Below are 22,499 nucleotides of genomic sequence, written 5' to 3'. Positions count from 1 at the left end.
AAAATTAAATACTTAAGTATAACATTAACAAAACATATACGGAGTCTTAAGCTAAAAATTGCAAAATGCTGATGACATAAAACAAAGACACTTACAAAAATGGAGAGACATACCTTGCTCACAGATTGGAAAACTCAACATATTAAAGATGTTAATTCTCTCCCAAATTGATGTGCAGGTTTAATATAATGCCTACCAAAATCCCATCTTTGTAGACATAGATACTGTAGATATTCTTGATAAAGAAAAATAAAGAGCAGCAAAAAATCACTCTCCCTGATAATAAGGCTCACTATACAGCTACACTAATCAAGGCAGTGCAGTGTTGGTGAAGGAATAGACAGCAGATCAATGACAGAGAACAGTGAACCCAGAAAGAGAACCACAAAACACACTAATTTTTGACAAAGATGCAAATGAAAGTCAGTGGATGAAAGATACCCACTGAGGCTGGAGCAATCAGACATCTTTAGGCAAAAAAAAGAAAGGGAATGAATCTTGATCTAAGGTTCACACAGCTTACATAAAAATGTACTTGAAATGGATCACAGACTGAAATGTCAACTGTGAAAATATAAAGCCTTTAGAGAACACATTTTAGACACAAACACTGGAGAAAATCTTTGAGATGCTAAGCAAATAATTCTTAGACTTGACAACAAAAACATGACCCATAAAAGGAAAAATTTATAAATGGACTTATTCAAAATGTAAACTTCTGCTTTATGAAAAACTCTAGTAGGAAAATGAAAAGATAAGCTGTAGATAGGAGAAAATATTTGCAGACCTCATATACAATAAAGGACTTATAACTAGAATACATGAAGAATTCTCAAAACTAAACAAAAGAAAAGCCCAAACAGAAAATTGACAAATGACCTGAAGAGCTATTTCACCAAATAGGTATACAGATGGCATAGTAGCGCAAGAAAAGATGTTCAGACATCATTAGCAATTAAGGAAGCAAGTTAAAACCACAATGAGAGACATAAACTAATGACAAATAAAAAATAGTGACAATATCAGATGCTGACAAAGATGTAGAGAAGTTGGATCATTCATACATAAACTGCTGCGGGAAATGTAAAATGGCACAGACACTCTGTAATGTAGTTTGGCGGTTTCTTTAAACTAAACACTCTATTACCATGTGATCCAGCAATTGTGCTCTTGGGCATTTATGCCAGAGAAATGAAACTTATGTTCACACAAACACCTGCACACTAATGTTCATGACACCCTTATTTATTAAGTAAAAGCTGGAAACAAACTACAATGGGAAGGAACAACCATTGGTAGACATAAAACTTAGATAAATCTCAAGAGAATTATGTTCAGTAAAAAATTACAGTCATAAAAGTTATATATTGTATGGTTCTCTTCATATAATATTCCTGAAATGACAAAATTATAGAGATGTAGAACACCTTAGCGGCTTCTAGGGGTGAGGGATGGGGGAGATGGCAATAAAAGGGCAACAGGGGAGATCTCTGTGGGAATCGTGCTGCTGTGCAACTGACTATGGTTGTGAATATACAAAACAACACATAGGATAAAACTGCCTGGAACTAAATACACACACACATACACACAAATGAGTAAAACTGGGAAATCTGAAGAAGATCAGTCAAATGTATCAATGTTAATTTCCTGGTAGTGATGTTATCATTGGAGAAAACCAAATAAAATACACATGGAGTTTGTCCATATTACTTCTTAAAACCACATGTGAATCTATTATCCTCTCAAAATAAAAATGTTTCATGAAAAAAAAAATTTTGCACACATAGTCTCATATAGTATTGTTTATATGAATCCCAGAGTGGGAATTACCCAAATATCCATCAACAGATGAACAGAGGAACAACTTACAGTCTAGTAATACAATGAAACTCTACTCAGAGAAAAAAGTGAACAAACTGCTTATACATGTGAAGATAATCTCCTGGACATTATTTTGAACAGAAGAAGTCAGCATTTCATTTAATTCAAGTTCTAGAATGAACAAAACTAATCTATGGTGATAAAAACTAGACTGCATAAAAGAGAAGAATGGAAGTGATGGCAAAGGGACAGAAGGTTTTCTAGGGTGATGGAAGTATTTTATATCTTGAGTAGCATGGTGGTTACATGGTACACACATTTGTATGTATCAAAGCCCATCAAACTGTACTTGTAAAATCTGTGCTTTTTACTGAATATAAGTTTTACCTCAATAAATTATTTTAAAAGATAAGTGTCTTCATTTTTATACAGAGGAAAGAAGGCTATGATATGGAGAATGGAGGCAAGGAAGGTTTGGGGATGACCTGGTGCAGGCACTTTATATGCTGGTCAGAGGGACTTAATGGGCAAGGTGCACCACTCAAGGACACAGAGAAATGCACATCTTATAGAGCCTAATAGCCAAGACGTGGAAATGATCTAAGTGTCCACTGATGGCAGAATGGATAAGGAAAATGTGTATGTACACACACACACACACACACACACACACACACACACACACACACACACTAATATTATCCAACTGTTAAAAATGAGAAAGAAATCCTGTCCTCGGCAACAACATGGATGGGCATTGTGCTAAGTGAATAAGTCACAGAAAGACAAAGACCGTAGATCCCATTTGTACATGGAATCTAAAACTATCAAGCTCATAGAAACAGAAAGTAGAATGGTGATTGCCAGAGGCTGAAAGGTGGGGGAAATGGGGAGATGTTGGTCTAAGGGTCATCTTATAACTCTGAGTATGTTCTGGGGATTTACTGTACGGCACCATGACTATAGTTAAGAACACTGTATACTTGAAAGCTGCTGTGGAAGTAGAACTCTAATGCTCTAAATGTAACAACAACAAAATGGTAATTATGTGAGGCACAGTACGTATCAACTACTTTACTGCCATCAATATTTTGCTATATATATGTGTATCAAATCATTACATTGTACACCTTAAAATTACACAATGTTACATATCAATTATATCTTAATAAAGCTGGGGGAAAAAAATAAAGCCAAGAAATCAGTAAGAGATAAAGCCTTTTCTGTTACAACCCTGGCATGTGGGGGGAATGGAAACCCTAAAGCCTATACTTCAGTGAGATACTACTGATGATGACATAATTGCACAGGCTTTAATATGCATTTTTCCACATATGCTTAATTAGTGTTATGTTTAAGGTTTAAATAAACAAACTTGTCAGTTCAGGAACACACCTAATTTATGCCTTCCATTGACTGTGCATTTTGATTACCAAGCACAACAAATCAACTAGGAGATGAAATGACATGGAAAAATATTGATTGGTGGCTTTAATATCCAAACTTGGCAGGAGAAACATACATGCAAAGAGACTGAGTCTCTGAATCTGTGAATATATTCCAGGGAAAAGTAAGCTTAGAAGATGCAGCTATCAGCTTCTTATTAATGGCCTTCAACTGCCTCATTTCTGTTATGTTTTAAAGCAGCAGAATGTGATTCTAACACAAACATTCCAGCAGCCCCCCTCAGCCTGTAAGGGAAATCTGCTAAGGACACAAACAGCTATCTTCCATTTATATCTTCTGGAATCGCCAATAAACTCTGATGCCCAGATATTTGTAATCTCTAACTAGCCTGCAGAGAAGTCAATTCTAGGAAATTGCACCATTTTGTTAATTTCTTTTTAAGGTAATAGATATTAGCAAAAGATGTCTGAGATGCTGAATGTAAAGATAGTATTCAATTATTCTGGAGTTGGTTATCTAATTTAAAAGCAATACACCAATCTCTTCAAGTGTGTTTTTTTTACTGCTAAATCTTTTCTTTTTGGACACTTATATTCTACAGATATTGATTTTTTAATCTCCTTCCATGCAAAATGGGAGCAAATCTATTAAGTATTAACTTCCAATAGGGAATCTAAAAAGAGTTGGGCTATTAAAACCTAAAATACATAACATTTACTAGCTGCCTGATTCCCAGTTTCCTTACCAGAAAAACAGTGATTAAAATTATTTATTCCCTAACTTCTTGAAAAGATTGTTTGGAGAATCAAATAAATGAATGAACACATGTAAAACACAGAGCATGTTATCATATACTAAGTATTATACAGATGCTATTTGATATATATTTTGAGAAGAAACTTGATGGCAGAGATAAATTTACTATATGAAGACTTGAAGTTTGAGAATTAACTTTTGTTTTGACACATGAGCAACCAAAAATAAATAAAACCAAAATTCTGAAATCTGCAAAGTTCCAACAGGGATGAAAAGTAACTTGCTTATTGGTCTTATGGAGTATAGTAATGATGTGAAACCAAGTCAAACACAAAGAAAAGTCCTGTACAGTTAAATAAATCACATCAATTCATGAACTTTTACAAATTTACTAAAAGTCACTTTTCTGAACATCAAAGTACATAATAGAAACAAATATAAATTGTTAAGTTAATGTTCTCTAGTCTCTTCCTTTTGATCCATAATGAAACCACAAAATCAAATAGATCATGATTTCACAATACATTAAAATATGCCAGGAACACTATTCAAGTATCTGTACAAAAGGATCACATTAAAAATGTCTGTATTTAGATGAAAAATTACTTGAAGCAGAATAAAACTTTTTAAAATTTTAAATGCCTCTAGGTTTCAAAAAGAAGGCTTAAAATGCTAATGAAAATACAGCAGTATGTGCCAATCTATATCTACACTACCTTCAATCACATGTAATCTGAAAAGGAGGCTAATTCATCTGAGAGGCTATCTGTCAGAGTCTTCGTTTCACCCAAAAAAGAAATTTGCTTTTATCTTCTACCACTGTACCTGATTCATTGCATAGCTCTCAATTGTAAGTCCCTGAGATGCTTCCTCAGTTTCATTTTTCCAAACACTTCTAGGAAGGTAAAACTAAGCATATAGTTTCTCTACAGCTCTTTCTCAAGTGGGCAATAGTATATCACTAAAAAATGCATTTCAAATAAGAATATATGTTTCCTGAACCGACTCTCACCCCTGTTACAAGTCCATATTTATAGGTCAGTAATCTATTTGTCTTCCCCTCCTATTGCATAAAAAGTTCTCCTAAGCTAAGATTTTAAAGGGATTTGTGCTTTGGGAATCAAACTTATGTAGCTATAGTAAAGGTGTAAATTATTCATCCCTTAAACAAATTCCAAACTTGGAAATCAATTTCTTTTTTTCAATCTTATTTCCGAACTGAGACAGCTAATTACTGTGTGACAAGTCAGAACACCAACCACACAGCCAACATGCTAAAACGTAGATACATTCAAAATTTTTCCTTTTTTCTCTATGGCAAAATTTCCCCTGTCACCCATACCCTGTGGCTACCCAAGACTGTATGCATGGTATGCCCACAGATTGGAAGAAGCTTTTCACATTAACCTAAGCAAAGTAATTAAAAATATAAATTTAGTAAAATAGACATATGTTTTAGGTTGCTAAGTCATTTCCAATGTGTGATGAATCACATATGTATAACTGTACACTAAGAATTTGACTTTTTTTTCCTTTATGATACTGAGAATACATAATTCAGCCCATTTCCATTTTGTTCCTGACTTGCAGGAAGCTGAGAGTCAAATAAATCAGCTGCTAATTACATTACTATATTAGCTTCTTTTTGAACAAATGTGATTCCTTTTCTTTCCCTAAGTTGTAGAGTATTGTCTAGTAAAAATGGTTTTATTGTGCTTATATTATGTACCATAACATTTTAAAAATCTTTTAGGGAACTGGTAGGATACAATATAAGTGCATACATATGTATACACAAGTTAAGATGAAGAGAGTAACTTCTGATTTTAGTAAAAATGAACAGAAGTTGACAAATACTTTTTTGTATCTCGGAAAAGCATTTAAAACTCAAATGGATTAAAGACCTAAATGTAAGACATGAAACCATAAAACTCTTAGAAGGAAACATAGGCAAAAATCTCTTGAATATAAGCATGAACAATTTTTTCCTGGACACATCTCCTTGGGCAAGGAATACAAAATCAAAAATGAACAAGTGGGACAACATCAGACTAGAAAGCTTCTGTACAGCAAAGGACACCATCAAAACAAAAAGGTAACCTACATACAGTATGGGAGAATATATTCATAAATGATTTATCCGGTAAGGGGTTAACATCCAAAATATATAATGAACTCATATGCCTCAACACAAAACAAAAAATTAACCAATTAAAAAATGGGCAGAGGACCTGAGCAGACATTTGTCTAAAGAAGACATATGGATGGCCAACAGACACATGAAAAGATGCTCCACATCACTAATCATCAAGAAAGTGCAAATGAAAACCAACATGAGATACCACCTTGCACCAGACATAATTGTCACTATCCAAAAGACAAGAAATAACAAGTGTTGGTGAGGATGTGGAGGAAAGGGAACCTTCCTACACTGTGGGTGGGAATGTTAATTGGTGCAGCCACTGTGGAAAGTAGTATGGAGGTTCCTCAGAAAATCGAAAAATAGAAAAACTTTACAACCCAGTAATTCTACTTCTAGGAATTTACCCAAAGAAAACAAAATCCCTGATTCAAAAAGATATATGCACCCATTCATCACAGCATTATTTACACTAGTCAAGCTATGAAAGCAACCAAAGTGTTCATCCATAGATGAATGGATAAGGGAGAGGTACACAATGGAATGTTATTCATCCATAAAAAAGAAATCCTGTCATTTGCAGAAACATGGATGGACCTAGAGGGTACTATGCTAAGTGAAATAAGCCAGGTGGAGAAAGACAAATACCATATGATTTCACTTATTTGTGGAATCTAAAAACAAAAGATGAACAAACCAGCAATAGACTCAAAGACACTGAGAAGTGACTAGTGGTTACCATGGGTAAGGGGTTGGTATGGGTTGGTGGGGAGAGGGAGAGTGACAAAGGGGCACAAAAATTCTCAATCATAGTGTAAGTTGGTCATGAGGATGGTAGTAGGGCACGGAGAATATAGTCAATGATTCTCTAACATCTTATTTTGTTGACAGCAACAGTGGGGGTGAGGACAGTAATATGGGTAACTATTGAACCACTGTATTGTAAACTTGAAACCAATGTAAGATTGTATATTAACTATACTTCAATTTAAAAAACCGTATTCCATAAAACAAAGATTTTATTTATCTTACATATTTGCTATTTTTAGGCCCCCTGAGAGGCCTAGGAAGCCTCTAATTAAAGAATATCTGAGGATATAAGAGCAGGATTGTTGTTTGTGCCAATACTGAAACCATGATTTATAAAAGACCTATTATGGTTCTGGTGACATTTCGTTCTTATTTTTCCACATCAGCAGGAATATCTTGAGGGAATGGACTGCTATTTGATGGTGAGCTTTTGTGACAGTAAAGGTAGACTAGGTGAGAAACTGGAAACTAGAAAATGAAGTATTATCAAATGTCAGGTATGTAACATTCCACCTGTTGTATAAGCAGATTTATCCTGAGTCTGCAAAAGTGAGTCATTGCTTTTCCTTGCACTTACTGCCTGGTCCCAGCCCAAATGCAGAGTGGACTATTCTGGCTGCTTTGTAGAGAGTTCGGGTCTAGGCATGATTCATAAATAATCATAGTCATTGATCAACAAATTAGGGGTGAACATTATATCTCATGCACTTTTTATCATCTTCAAGACTTTTTGACTACATGACTCTAATCACAGCTGCCTTATTTACACCTGAAGGTAACTATTTTATAAGTCCATAAGGCTATTTGTTATTAATACATTTTATATTTACATAGCATTTTTTCTGTTTACAAAGGATTTTCATTCACAGATGACCTCACCCAAACCTCAACATTCTAAGAAAATTGATTATATCCACACAAAAAGGACTGGATGAAGTTAACAGAACACATACACACAGTTACATTGGACTGATTAAGGCTACAGGATTTACATATTTTGAAGGCTTTGAAAACCCGAGACAATGCACTTGATCATCAAGCTCATTGAAAAGGTTTTATCCAGTAATACTTGTACAGAGTACTGTTCTTTAGAATCAACTCTAAACCATTAGCATGGACAAACATATATGGAGCACACAGGTAGAGAATAAAGACATGAAAAACGCACATAACTATAAGTAAAAAAAAAATCTCTTTTATCAAAATCCAGATGCATAGAGGTGACAGTAGATATAAATAATTTATCATTTACTTTTTTTCAGTGCAAGATAATAATAAGATACGTTTCAATTTATGTAATCTCTACAAGAACGCTGTAAGTAAGTATTATCATCATGGCCACTTTAGGCATGGGGTGGCTGCAGAACAGAGATTAAGAAATGTCACTCAAGATCACAACTGCAAGTAGCCAACATGAGATTCAAACCCAGGTGGTTTGGCTCCTTACAATTTGTGCCAATCCCATTCTACTGCTTTGTGAAGTTATCTGCTATTATATTCAGGAACTTGAAACTGTGTGAACGGAAGAGGAGGGCAGGGCTTGTCTTATTATCAGGTGGTACCTATAGGCATAATTTGAGGGAGAAAGAAAAAAAAGGCAACTCTTTAAAATATTGACCTTCCTGACTTTCCACAATTAGGAGTTTCCTTCTTAGGATCTGATTTCAAAAATCTCCTATTTGATGCAGATATTCAGAAATGTGTTCAGTCACTATCCAATACCTTAGTTTTCATTGAATATAATGGAATATCCATTAATATCATGGAAATAACATGACCCTTATGATATCCACCTGAAAGAAAATAAAACCCCATGATCAGAGTCATGCCTGGATCTGAACCCTCTAAGCCTTCGGCTGGGACCAGGCAGTAAGTGCACAGCATGGAGAGGAACTGTCCCACCACGCAGAGGAGCACCCACAGAAACAGAGTCCTGGGGGCATGGTCACTGACATGAGGCTAGAGGGATGGAGGGGAAGGGCAAGGCTTTCAGGCTTCAAAATCAGGGGCAGAGACCTTGGCAATAAAACTATTGGAAAGCTTTCAGAGAAGGTTCAAAATAGAAAGGCAGGTTGGTTTATTTGGCACCAGGAGAAGTACAAGGTGGAGTCTAGCCAGGCCTAGGAGACCTTGAATCCTGAGACTGAGAGATGGCAGGCCACCAACATGCAGGAGGAGGCATCATAAGCATCCTTATTCACAAACATTCTAGAATACACTCCAGGGATTCAGCATGATGGATAAACAGAGAAGAGGTTCTTGCTCAGAACCTTTCCAGGCAAGATTTGAGACACAGAAGCCTCACAGAATCTCAGGTTTTGCCCCAGAGGCCACTTGACTGGAGGTGACGATTTTGATACAGAATATCTGCTTTCCTGCTTTATCAACCACAGAAGCTCAATGGGGAATTGAAAATTAAGATTCACTCTTCAAAAAGAGTGAGATAATATTTCATATGTGCTTTGAAAAGAATAAAGGTGGGGAGGGAAGGTGAAAGGAAGGGAGAAGGATAAAGGAAGAAACTATTGAGACAGAAGACAAGAGGACAATAAAAAGCAGATGTTAGCAATGGTGCGAAGCACAGGAAGGGAGCTCCCTGGGTAGCATGATCACAGAAAGGGGTTCTGTTGGTGACCTGTATTTTTCCAGAAGGAAACAGACAATTAAAGGAGGCACATAAAATCAGATAAGAAAAGGAGAAAGCAGAAAGAATTTCAGGAGCAGACAGTACACTAAGTACCACTTTGACAGACAGACATTATAAAAGGTATAGGTTTGAATTTAATGCCCAGTCAGTAGAGCCCTGGTGCTCTCTGAAATAAATAACACAGAGAAGGATGGGCATAAAATGACTAAACTAAAGGGTAAATGCAATTCCTAGACCCAGATTTCAATGGTAGTAGTATAGCTTTTGGTGGGAAGAATAAATATTTTATATATATATATATATAGAAGTTATAGTGATAGATGAGTTAATCCCCAGGAGGAGATTAAAGATCTGGAAAGATGATAATGCTAGCCAGGAGACTGCATTCTGAAAATGGGCAATGGTTTTCTTTACAGGTGAACCCTCACCTTGCTTAAATCTCTACACTGGGCCAAACAGGAGACTATTGAGCTCAGTGCACTGGCTCATTCCCGGGTATTTTCATCACTAGTATGGGAAAGTCCTGTGACCTCTGCCAAAATGTTTAAGTGCCTGATTAAACATATATCTTGGAAATGTGACTATATTTTGCATCAAGGTCCCTAAGTCTGGGCTGAATAAATGCAGAGATATAGCTTATACTAGATAAAAACAAAAGTAACACATCTATTTCTTATATTGGAAAATAAAAGACAGAAATTTGGGGGTCATTTTCAAAATAACTCCTACTTAACATTAAGAGTTTTTCTTACATATTTATCTCTTAAACTATATTCCAACAATAATAATAATATTAATACATCTATCACTACACTATTTATACTGTGCTAAGCATGCAAATGTTAATATTAATTCTCCCCACACAATCTTTTAAGGTAGATAGCCCCAATTTACAGATAAGAAAACTGAGATGTAGTTCTCTTAAGCAACTTCTCCAGGAATACACAGAGCAGGAAAGTGGCAGGACTGAAGTCTGAACACAGATCTGTCTGAAGCTGACATCCTTAACCACTAGGCTTCTACGTTCAGTGCTACTAGCTGGGAATACAATAATGAGCAAGTCATGGTTTGGTCTTCAAAGAAGTCCACATAGGTTGTGAAGAGAAAGATGAAAAAGAATAGACAGAATCCATAGGAGTATGAAAGGGTTCTATAAGAATACACAGACTTGGTCTGCGTAGCTCTAATTGCCTGGGTATGAACAGTGAGGGAGGGCAGGTGTGTCTGCACTGGAACACTGAATGGGGAGCCAGATGGAGAAGGGGTGTGGAGAATAGGTGAAAAGTATCTAGCCAGGAGAAGGGCTAATTACTAGGTGGTTGAATACATTCTAAACATCTTTGGAATGAATCATTGGAAGGAACACCAATGAGGAAGACTGGTTTTAATGGTCACTTTTCCAAAACAGCCCAAGGTCCCCATTATTTTAGCTAAGTTCAGTTTTATTAAGCCTGCTTTTTATTGCAATTAATTTTTTTTTTAATTAAGAGAATCAAACCAGAGAAACTTCAAAAAAGACCCTCAGAGTGATGTTAAGTTATTGATTGCTGGCTTGTGGCAATATAGCTATTTGGGTGCTTAAATTTCAAAGCATTTTTCCCAAGTTCACTAGTAAGAAAATTAAGTAATTCAAATCCAAATCTTCACTTCAAATATACTGCTTTTCTTTCTTCCCCCTTACCTGCAGAGCTATAGCTTTTTGCTGAGGAAATTAAACTGAGAAAGAACAAGTTGTTTTTCACAAAGCCCACTTTTAAGATTTAATACTTTGTAATATTAGTAAAATTAGATCTACACAAATTAATTTAGCAATTTGGAAGTACTTGACAAAACATATAGTGTATAACCTATAACAGAGCAATCTGAGTACTCAGGCGCTACCCTACAGAAATCCTGACGTAGGCAAGCACAATGAAGCACGCACAAGGAGGGTCAATGCAGTAATAGCTGTAAGAGCAAAAGCCGGAAGCAACGTGAGTGATGATCCACTGAGTAATAGTTAAATAGGGATCCCAGGTAGCACTTAGAAACAATGACATAAATCTTTATGGACTGACATAGTAAATCTCCAAGACATGCTAATGAACAAAATTAAGCTATGGAATATGTATAGTAAGACACCACTTATATAAAAATATCACACACCCATACCCAGTCACCTGTGTATTTATGTAGGGATCTCTCTAGTTCTCCCTCCCACCTTCTCTGTCTCTATGTCTCTCTCTCTCTCTCTCTGTGTGTATATATACATATATATAATATATACATATATACATATATTTATTTATTTAATACATAAAGATTGGGGTTGAGAGAAGTATTCAGAGACCTCACCTGCCCCCATTTATTTATTTTATTGCTATAGAAATAATAAATGTCTATATCACTTGTATAATTAAAAAAACAGGAACTTTTCAAATGTTTTCAATAAAAAAATATATACTTATAATTTATCATAAATTAATCTACAGCATTCCATTTTTAAAGAGTTTGTTAAAGTTAACTAGCCTGTAATTTTTAGATCCCACCTTTAAAAGAAAGATCACAATTTGGCATTTTGCAAACTTGTATGTCCCAGGCTCATGTTCTGATTGAAATTCAGTGTTATATATAGTCCCAGTATAAGCTTTTTAAAAGCACTAAAGGACCCTACTACCAAAGCCAGAAAATACCTTACTCGAAAAAAATATATAGACCAGTATTTCTCATGAACAGAGATGCAAATGTCCCCAACAAAATATTTGAAATGGAATCAAAGAGCATATGCAAAGAAATAAACACCATGACTGCTGTAATCTAAATGTATAACCCCAAAATTCACATCTTGGAATCCTAATGCCCAATGTGATAGTGTTATAAAGTGGAGCCTTTGGTAGGCACTTAGGTAATGAGAATGTAATCTGTATGAATGGGATTATTACTTTTATAAGAGATTCCACAGAGCTCCCTAGATACTTCCACCATGTGGGGATTTGATGAGAAGTCTACAAGCTAGAAGAGAGCCCTTGCCTGACTGCACTGAAACCCTCATCTTGGACTTCCAGCCTCCACAACTGGGAGAAATAAACTTCTGTTGCTTATAAGCTAACAGTCTGTGGTATTCTGTATGGCAGTCTGAACAAAGATGGCCACCAAGTAGGATTTATCCCAGGTATGCAAACTTGGTTCCACACTCAAAAGTCAACTAATGTAATCCATCATACCAACAGACTGAAAAAAAAAACTCACATAATCACATCACTAGATGAAGAAAAAGAATTTGATGAAATCCAACACTGATTCATGAGAAAACTCTCAGTAAACAAGAAATAAAGGGGAAATTTCCCAACTTGATTTTAAAACTCCACAAAAACCTTACAGCTAATATCATACTTAATAGTGAGAAACTTGAATCTTTCCCACTAAGATCAGGTACAATGCAAGGATGCCCCTTTTACCACTTATTTTCAACACCACACTGGAAATCCTTGCTAATGTAATGAGGCATAAATAAAAAATATGCAGATTGGGAAGGAAGGAATAAAAGGCATACAAATTGGTAAGGAAGAACTAAAAATGTATTTGTTTGCAAATAACAGGAATATTTATGTAGAAAAATCTAAAGGAATCAATTTAAAAAACCCTCCAGGGGAGGAATTAAAGCTGGCAGTGTGAGAGGTGAGACAAAGGCCTCCTCTCAAAACCACATATAATAAAAAAATATAATCAATACAACTAATCCTGAAAGAACAAGAAGGCTGCACCAGACTGCATATACCTGGAGAAAAGAACAGACCTCACAGAACATGGTAACTTACCAAAGCCATGATTTGGCAGGATCCAAACCCTTCCCCCACCCCAGCTCCACAGTGGGAGGAAGAGAAACAGAGAAGGGAGGGAGTGGAGTCCTATGATGGCTGAACACCCAGCCCTGGAGACCTGCTCTGGGAGCAGGAACCTACATTGCCTGGTGCTCTGATGATTAGTGGGGTTGGAAAGCTAAGACAAGCAGAATACATGGAGAGACTGAGATTCCAGCTCCTTGTGGAAAACAGGGAACTATATCTGGCTGCTTAGGCTGGCTGCCTGAGAGACTTCCTAATAGCAAGAGAGCTGCTAAAGGGGCAAGGATAGGACAGAGCTTACTGCTCAGGAGAAAGGACAGGTCAACAAAATTATCCAAGTGCACTCTGCCCAGCAGGTTGGGAACTTTCAGGAGCTTCAGGTGCTCCATCCCCCTGGCTGGCTATGCAGCTCCAAAACATGATATGCAGCCTGCTGCACCTTCCTTCCGGCCAGCCCACAACTGGCTCGCAACCGGCAGCCCCTGTTCTGACATCAGGCCAGCCAAAGGGAAGCCCCACCTGTAGCAGATACAACTACAAAGCATACAGGCTTATACCTGTGTGCTTGGCCCTCTGGTTCTGGCAGCAGAGACAGGCATAGCAGGCGGAAAGCAGGAAACAGCTCTTTCCTCCCCCCAGGCACCAGCAGTGCTCCCCTGTGACTCCCAACATTGCTCCAGGGCCTGAGCAGCTCCAGAGAGTAGAGCTTCTGGGCACTAGAGGGCACCACATACAAATATGAAACTTCAAAGGAACCTGGCTCAAACCAAAATCCCACAAACACCAGAAAAAGGGTCAAATGAAAATGAACTCATCAATCTTCCTGAAAGAGATTTCAAAATTAAAGCCATAAACATGCTCATGGAGGTACAGAAAAATATTCAAGAACTCAGGGATGAATTCCAGACAGAGATTCAATCATTAAGGAATACAGTATCAGAAATGAAGCATACAATGGGGGGATTTAAAAGCAGATTATATATAGTGAAGGAAATGGCAAATGGAATAGAAATTAGAGAAGAGGAATACAAAGAAGCTGAGGCACAGAGAGAAACAAGAATCTCTAAGAATGAAAGAATATTTAGAGAACTGTGCAACCAATTCAAACGGAACAATATTCGTATTATAGGGGAACCAGAAGAAGAAGAGAGAGAAAAAGGGATAGAAAGTGTTGAGGAAGTAATTACTGAAAACTTCCCCAATCTGGGGAAGAAGATAATCTCTCAGGTCATGGAGGTGCAAAGATTTCCCAATACAAGGCACCAAAGGAAGACAACACCAAGACATATACTAATTAAAATGGCAAAGATCAAGGATAAGGACAGACAATTAAAAGCAGCCAAAGAGAAAAATAAGATCACATACAAAGGAAAACCCATTAGGCTATCAGCAGACTTCTCAACAGAAACCTAATAGGACAGAAGGGAACGGCATGATATATTTAATGCAATGTTACAGAAGGGCCTCGAACCAAGAATACTGTATCCATCAAGATTATCATTTAAATTTGAAGGAGGGATTAAACATTTCCAGATAAGCAAAAGTGGAGAGAATTTTCCTCCCACAAACCATCTCTACAGTGTATTTTGAAGGGACTGTATTCATGGAAGTGTTCCTAAGGCTAAATAGCTGTCACCAGAGGAAATAAAACCACAGCAAAGAAAGTAGAACAATGAATTACTACGCAGATGCAAAATTAACTACCCCCAAAGTCAATCAAGGGATAAACAAACAGTACAGAATAAGATACCTAATATATAAAGAGAGGAGAAAGAAAAAGGGGAAAAATAAAAAGAACCTTTAGATTGTGTTTGTAATAGTATACTAAGTGAGTTAAGTTAGACTGTTAGACAGTAAGGAAGTTGCCCTTGAACCTTTGGTAACTATGAATCTAAAGCCTGCAATGGCAATAAGTACAGACTTATCGATAATCACCATAAATATAAATGGTCTGAATGCACAAATCAAAAGACATAGAGTTACTGAATGGATAAAAAAACAAGACCCGTCTATATACTGCCTACAAGAGACTCACTTCAACTCAAAGACATACACAGACTGAAAATGAAGGGATAGAAAAAGATATTTCATGCAGCTAATAGGGAGAGAAAAGCAGGAGTTACTTGTATCAGACAAATCAAAACAAAGAAAGTAACAAGAGACAAAGAAGGACATTACATAATGATAAAGGAGTCAGTCCAACAAGAGGATATAACCATTATAAATATCTTTGCACCTAACACAGGAGCACCTACATATGTGAAACAAATACTAACAGGATTAAAGGGGGAAATAGAATGCAGTGCTTTCATTTTAGGAGACTTAACACTCCACTCACTCCAAAGGACCAATCAACCGGACAGAAAATAGAGAAGGAGACAGAGGCACTGAACAGCACATTAGAACAGACGGACCTAACTGACATCTGCAGAACTCTACATCCAAAAGCAGCAGAACACACATTCTTCTCAAGTGCACATGGAACATTTGCAAGAATAGATCATATACTAGGCCACAACAAGAGCCTCAGTAAATTCAAAAAGCTTGAAATTGAAACAAATAGCTTCTCAGATTACAAAGGTATGAAACTAGAAATAAATTCTGCAAAAAAAAGAAAAACCCCATAAACACATGCAGGATTAACAACATGCTCCTAAATAATCAATGGATCAATGACCAAATGAAAACAGATCAAGTTATATATGGAGAAAATGAAAACAATGAGACAACACAACAAAAGCCTGTGGGAGACAGCGAAGGCCATGCTTAGATGGAAGTGTACTGCAATACAGGCCTACCTCAGGAAAGAAGAAAGATCCCATATGAAAGGTCTAAACTCAAAATTAATGAAACTAGGAAAAGAAGAACAAATGAGGCCCAAAGTCAGTAGAAGGAGGGACATAATAAAGATTAGAGCAGGTAAATAAAATCTAGAAGAATAAAACAATAGAAAGAATCAATGAAAGCAGAAGCTGGTTCTTTGAGAAAATAAACAAAATAGATAAACCCCTAGCCAGACTTACCAAGATAAAAAGAGAGTCTACACACATAAACAGAATCAGAAATGACAAAGGGAAAATCACTACAGACACCACAGAAATACAAAGATTGTTAGTGAATACTATGAAAAATTATATACTAACAAACTTGATAACCTAGAAGAAACAGACAACTTTATAGAAAAATACAACCTTCCAACACTGACCCAGGAAGAAAAAGAAAATCTGAACAGACCAATTACCAGTAACAAAATTGAACTGGTAATCAAAAAAATACCTAAGAAAAAAAAACCCTGTACAGATGGCTTCATGGCTGAATTTTATCAAACATTTAATGAAGATTTAAAACCCATCCTCCTAAAGTTTTCCAAAAAGTAGAAGAGGAGGGAATACTTCCAAAAACATTCTATGAGGCCATCATCACTCTAATATCAAAATGAGGCAGACACCCCCCAAAAAGAAAATTACAGACCAATATCCCTGACAAAATTAGATGCAAAAATACTCAACAAAATATTAGCAAAGTGACTTTAAAAACATATCAAAAAGATCATCCATCATGATCAAGTAGGATTTTTTTCAGGGATGCAAAGATGGCACAATATTAGAAAATCTACCAACATCATCTACCACATCAACAAAAATGACAAAAACCACACGATCATCTCCATAGATGCTGAAAAAGCATTCAACAAAATTCAATATCCATTCATGATAAAAATTCTCAATAAAATGGGTACAGAGTACAAGTACCTTAATATAACATAGGCCATATATGACAAATCCACAGCCAACATCATACTTAACAGAAAGAAGTGAAAATCTTTTCCTTTATGATTGGGAACAAGACAAGGATGCCCACTCTCCCCACTTTTGTTCAACACAGGACTAGAGTTCCTTACCATGGCAATCAGACAACACAAAGAAATAAAAGACATTCAGACTAGCAAGGAAGAAGTTAAACTGTACCTGTTTGCAGATGACATATTGTACATAAAAAAACCCTAAAGACTCCACTCCAAAACTACTAGAACTGATATCAGAATTCAGCAAAGTTGCAGGATACAAAACTAACACACAGAAATCTGTGGCTTTCCTATAGACTAACAATGAACTAATATAAAGAGAAATCAGGAAAACAATTCCATTCACAATTGCATCAAAAAGAATAAAATACCTAGGAATAAACCTAACCAAGGAAGGAAAAGACCTATACCCTGAAAACTACAAGACACTCATGAGAGAAATTAAAGATACCAATAAATGGAAACACATCCCATGCTCATGGATAGGAAGAATCAATATTGTCAAAATGGCTATCCTGCCTAAAGCAATCTATAAATTCAATGCAATCGCTATCAAATACCAAGAACATTCTTTAACGAAGTAGGGAAAATAGTTCTAAAATTTATATGGAATCACAAAAGACCCCAAATAGTAAAAGCAATCCTGAGGAGGAAGAATGAAGCTGGGGTGATTACACTCCCCAACTTAAAGCTCTCCTACAGAGCCACAGTAATCAAGACAATTTGGCACTGGTACAAGAAGAGAACAATAAACCAATGGAACAGACTAGAGAGGCCAGATACAAACCCAAGCATATATGGTCAATTAATATATGATAAAGGAGCCATGGACATAGAATGGGGAAATGACAGCCTCTTCAGCAACTGGTGTTTGGCAAAACTGGACAGCTACATGTAAGAGAATGAAACTGGATTATTTTCTAACTCCATACACAAAAGTAAACTTGACATGGATTAAAGACCTGAATGTAAATCATGAAACCATAATACTCTTAGAAGAAAACATAGGCAAAAATCTCTTGAATATAAACATGAGCAACAATTTTCTGAATGCATCTCCTTCTCCTTGAGCAAGGGAAACAAAAGCAAAATAAACACATGGGACTACATCATGCTAAAAAGCTTCAAAGCTTCTGTACAGCAAAGGACACCATCGGCAGAACAAAAAGACATCCTACAGTATGGGAGAATATATTTGTAAATGACATATCTGACAAGGGGTTAACATCCAAAATATATAAAGAACTCACAAGCTTCAACAACACAAAAGCAAATAACCCAATTTAGAAATTGGCAGAGGATATGAACAGACAATTCTCCAAAGAAGAAATTCAGATGGCCAACAGGCACATGAAAAGATGCTCCACATCGCTAATTATCAGAGAAATGCAAATTAAAACCACAATGAGATATCACCTCACACGAGTTAGGTTGGCCAATATCAATAAGACTAAGAACTAATGCTGCCAAGGATGTAGAGAAAGGGGAACCCTCCTATACTGCTGGTGGGAATGTAAGCTAGTTCAACCATTGTGCAAAGAAGTATGGAGGTTCCTCAAAAAACTCAAAATAGAAATACCATTTGACCCAGGAATTCCACTTCTAGGAATTTACCCTAAGAATGCAGGAGCCCAATTTCAAAAAGACATAAGCATCCTTATGTTTATCACGGCACTATTTACAATAGTCAAGAAATGGAAGCAACCGAAGTGTCCATCAGTAGATGAATGGATAAAGAAGATGTGGTACATATACACAATGGAATATTATTCAGCCATAAGAAGAAAACAAATCCTACCATTTGCAACAACATCATACTTAATGATAAAAGATCCCCCTAAAATCAGGAACAAGAAAAGATGTATTCTTCATTTCTATTCAATAATGCACTGGAGGTTCTTGTCAGAACAATTAACAAGAAAATAAAATAAAAAGCATCCAGATTGGAAAGGAAGAAGTAAAATTATCTCAATTTTCAGATGACACCATCTTAAATATACAAAATCCTAAGACGCTCACTACAGAACTATTAGAATAAAGTTCAGCAAGGCTTCAGGATACAAGATTAATGTATAAAAATCAACTGCATTTCTATGTAGTAGAATGAGAAAACTGAAAATGAATTAAAATTCCATTTACAATAGCATCAAAAATTATAAAATACTGAGGAATACATTTATAAAATAAGTGCAAAATTCATACTCTGAAAACTATACAACATTGTTGAAAGAAATTAAGAAGGCCTAAATAAATAGAAGACATCCCATGCTTATGGTTCAGAAGACTTAATATTTTTTACAATGGCAATATTACCAAAATTGATCTATAAATTCAACACAATTTCTGTCAGAATCTCAAATAGCTTCCTTGCAAAATTGATTAGCTAATACTAAAATTCACATGAAATTCAAAGAAATCAGAATATCCAAAATAATTTTGGGAAAAAAAGAATCTGAAGTACTGACATTTCCTAATTTCAAAACTTGGTGCAAAGATATAATCAAGATAGTGTGGTACTATTATAAGGACAGACATACAGATAAATGGCATAGAATTGAGTGTGTAGAGATAAAACTTCATATTTATATTCAATTAATTTTTGACAAGAGTGTCAAGAAAACTCAATGGGGCAAAAATGGTCTATTCAACAAATGGTGCTAGGACAAGTAGATGTCCACACACAATAGAATTAAATTGTACCCCTACCTCTTTCCATATACAAAAAAATAGCTCAAAATGAATCAAATACCTAAATATAAGAACTAAACCCATAAAACTCCTGGAAGAAAATACAGGTATAAATCTTTGAGACCTTAGGTTAGGCAATGTTTTCTTTTGTCATACTTCATTAAACTGAAAATCTTTTGTGTTTCAAAAGATACCATCAAGAAAGTAAAAAGATAACCCACAGAATAGGAAAAAACATTAACAAATCATATGTTTGATAAGGGAATGTGTATAGAATATATATTTTTTTAACTTATAATTGAATAATAACAAAATAATAAGAAGAAAAATGAGTCAATTAAAAATAAGCAAAGGATCTGAAAAGACATTTCTCTAAAGAAGATATACAAATGACTAATAAGCACATGAAAAGATCGTCACATCATTATTCATCAGGGACTGCAAACAAAAATCACAATGAGATGCTATTTCATGCCCACTGAGATGGCTATAGTCAAGAAGTCAAATAACAAGTATTGACAAAGATGTGCAGAAATTGGAATCCTCATACACTACTAGTGAGAATGTAAAATGGTGCATCCACTTTGGGAAACAGTGTGAGAATTCCAGAAAAGTTTAAACACAGAGTTACCATATAAACCTGTAATTCCATTCCTAGTTATATATCCAAGAGAAATGAAAACATATATATAAATGGACACAAATGTTCAGAGATGTTATTCCTAGTAGCCAAAAAGTAGAAACAATCCAAATGCCTGTCACTTAATGAATGGATAAATAAAATGCGGTATATCCAATATAATGGAGTATTATTTGGCAATAAAAATAAATGATGTACAGCACCCTGTACAGGCCAGTCCTCAGTCCTGGTCCCGCTGCTCAGGGTAGGGTGGGGTAGGGGAGTCGGGGGTGTGGCCTCTTGTGGAGGCGGGTGCAACTGGGGCTTCCTGGGCTCTGGTGTGCAGCCTCCTGGGCACACACAGTCCAGAACCTGCAGCAGCACAAGTGCCCACAGCGCGGACACCAATGGCATCTGCACTGACCCCTCTACGACATCCAAGGCCAAGGAAGCCAAGAAGCTGGTGGGCCATGACCCCATGGAGAACCATGTGAGTGTGAAGAATAATCAAGTTCTGGGAATTGGAAGTGGTTCTACAGTTGTCCATGTTGTAAAGGTAAAACAAGAGAACCTGAACCTCCTCCATATTCCCACTTCTTTCCAGGCCCATCAGCTCATCCTGCAGTGTGGCCTAACTCTCACTGACCTGGAACACCCAGGGACTGACCTTGCCATCAATGGTGCTGATGAAGAAGCTGATCTCAGTCTCATCAAGGGTGGTGGGGGCTGCCTGACCCAGGAGAAAATTGTGGTTGCCTATGCTAGTCACTTCACTGTGAGCTCGGACTTCAGGTATCAAAGAACCTCAGGGATCAAGGACACAAAGGGAATTCCCATCGAGGTCATCTGATGGCCTATGTTCCAGTGAGCCAACCTGTGACTTAGAGATTTGGGGGCAAGACTGAACTTCGAATGGCCGTCAACAAGGCAGGTCCATGGTGACAAATAGGAATTTTATTGTGGACTAGAAGTTTCACTGGATGCACAAATGGAGTGAACACAACTATCAAAATGATCCCTGGCATGGTAGACACAGGCCTCTTCATCAACATGTCCCATGCTTTGGGATGCAGGACAGCTCAGTGAACATGAGGGAGAAGCTTTCTGTTGGCTCTGTGGAGTAGAGTGTGGGGACCCTGTGTCCCCAGCCCACCGCTGGGTGGACGTGCCTCTCCAGGAGCCTTGCCTTAAGCTATCTGCGCCAGGAGGGCAGCTGCAGGATGGGAGGCTGGAGGGTAACCCCACTCTTCTGAAGTTTGTTCCTAACAGCTTTTTAAAAAGATAAATATAAACATATATACTTTACTATTAAAAATTCTCATTTTGATTTTGATTCCATATTTTATGTGAAATTTGATTTCATATTTTATATGAAATTTATTTACTGAAAAAAAAATGGAAGGAAGGAACTATCTTTTAAACTTTTAACTTGAGCCTGCTGGCTAAGCTTCTCAGTACTGGGTTTGCTGAGAAATGGAAATCAAAACTTTTCTTTAAACTGGTAAAATGAAGGGCCCAGCCAGCAGTGATTCCCAGATGCTTTACTGGAACATTCGAGTTGACTTTCCTACCACACTGTTTTGTTTTTAGCTTTTATTGGGATTATGCACAATACCTAGTTATAAGATGAGGTTTACAAAAGTCTGGCGAGAGGAAGAATGTAGTGTGTACTGCCTCAGAGCATAAACTATCAGGGAGAATCTTCTGCTAACATCAGCGGCTTCACTCATATCGCTATTATTGGAATCAATTGGCCAGAAATACTCACCAGTACTTTCAAAGCACTGCTGTGAAATGTGAAATACTTTTAAATGATTGTCATTTTGTTGTTAATATTTTTTCTTTTTTATTACTTGCATGGTTCAGTGTCAGAAGCCGTCATCTCCTTATATTGTTTGAGGACTGAAATAAAACAGTATGGTGCCATAAAAATAAATAAATGATGTACGGATTCATGCTACAACATGAATGAACCTTGA

The 22,499-nt window shown here is 36.5% G+C and overlaps 1 protein-coding gene and 1 pseudogene across 23 annotated transcripts in view; one reads left to right on the top strand and one right to left on the bottom strand.

Moving 5' to 3' along the window:
* MCTP1 (multiple C2 and transmembrane domain containing 1) overlaps positions 1-22,499 on the bottom strand; it is a 514,406-nt gene that overhangs the window by 412,082 nt on the left and 79,825 nt on the right. The gene's annotated exons all lie outside the window — the stretch shown is intronic.
* On the top strand, positions 7,676-21,777 carry LOC140849434 (ribose-5-phosphate isomerase pseudogene; annotated as a pseudogene).

This window comes from Manis javanica, chromosome 1 (assembly GCF_040802235.1).
Source record: "Manis javanica isolate MJ-LG chromosome 1, MJ_LKY, whole genome shotgun sequence".
Taxonomy (NCBI): Eukaryota; Metazoa; Chordata; class Mammalia; order Pholidota; family Manidae; genus Manis; species Manis javanica.
This window is presented reverse-complemented; position numbering and strand designations above follow the sequence as displayed.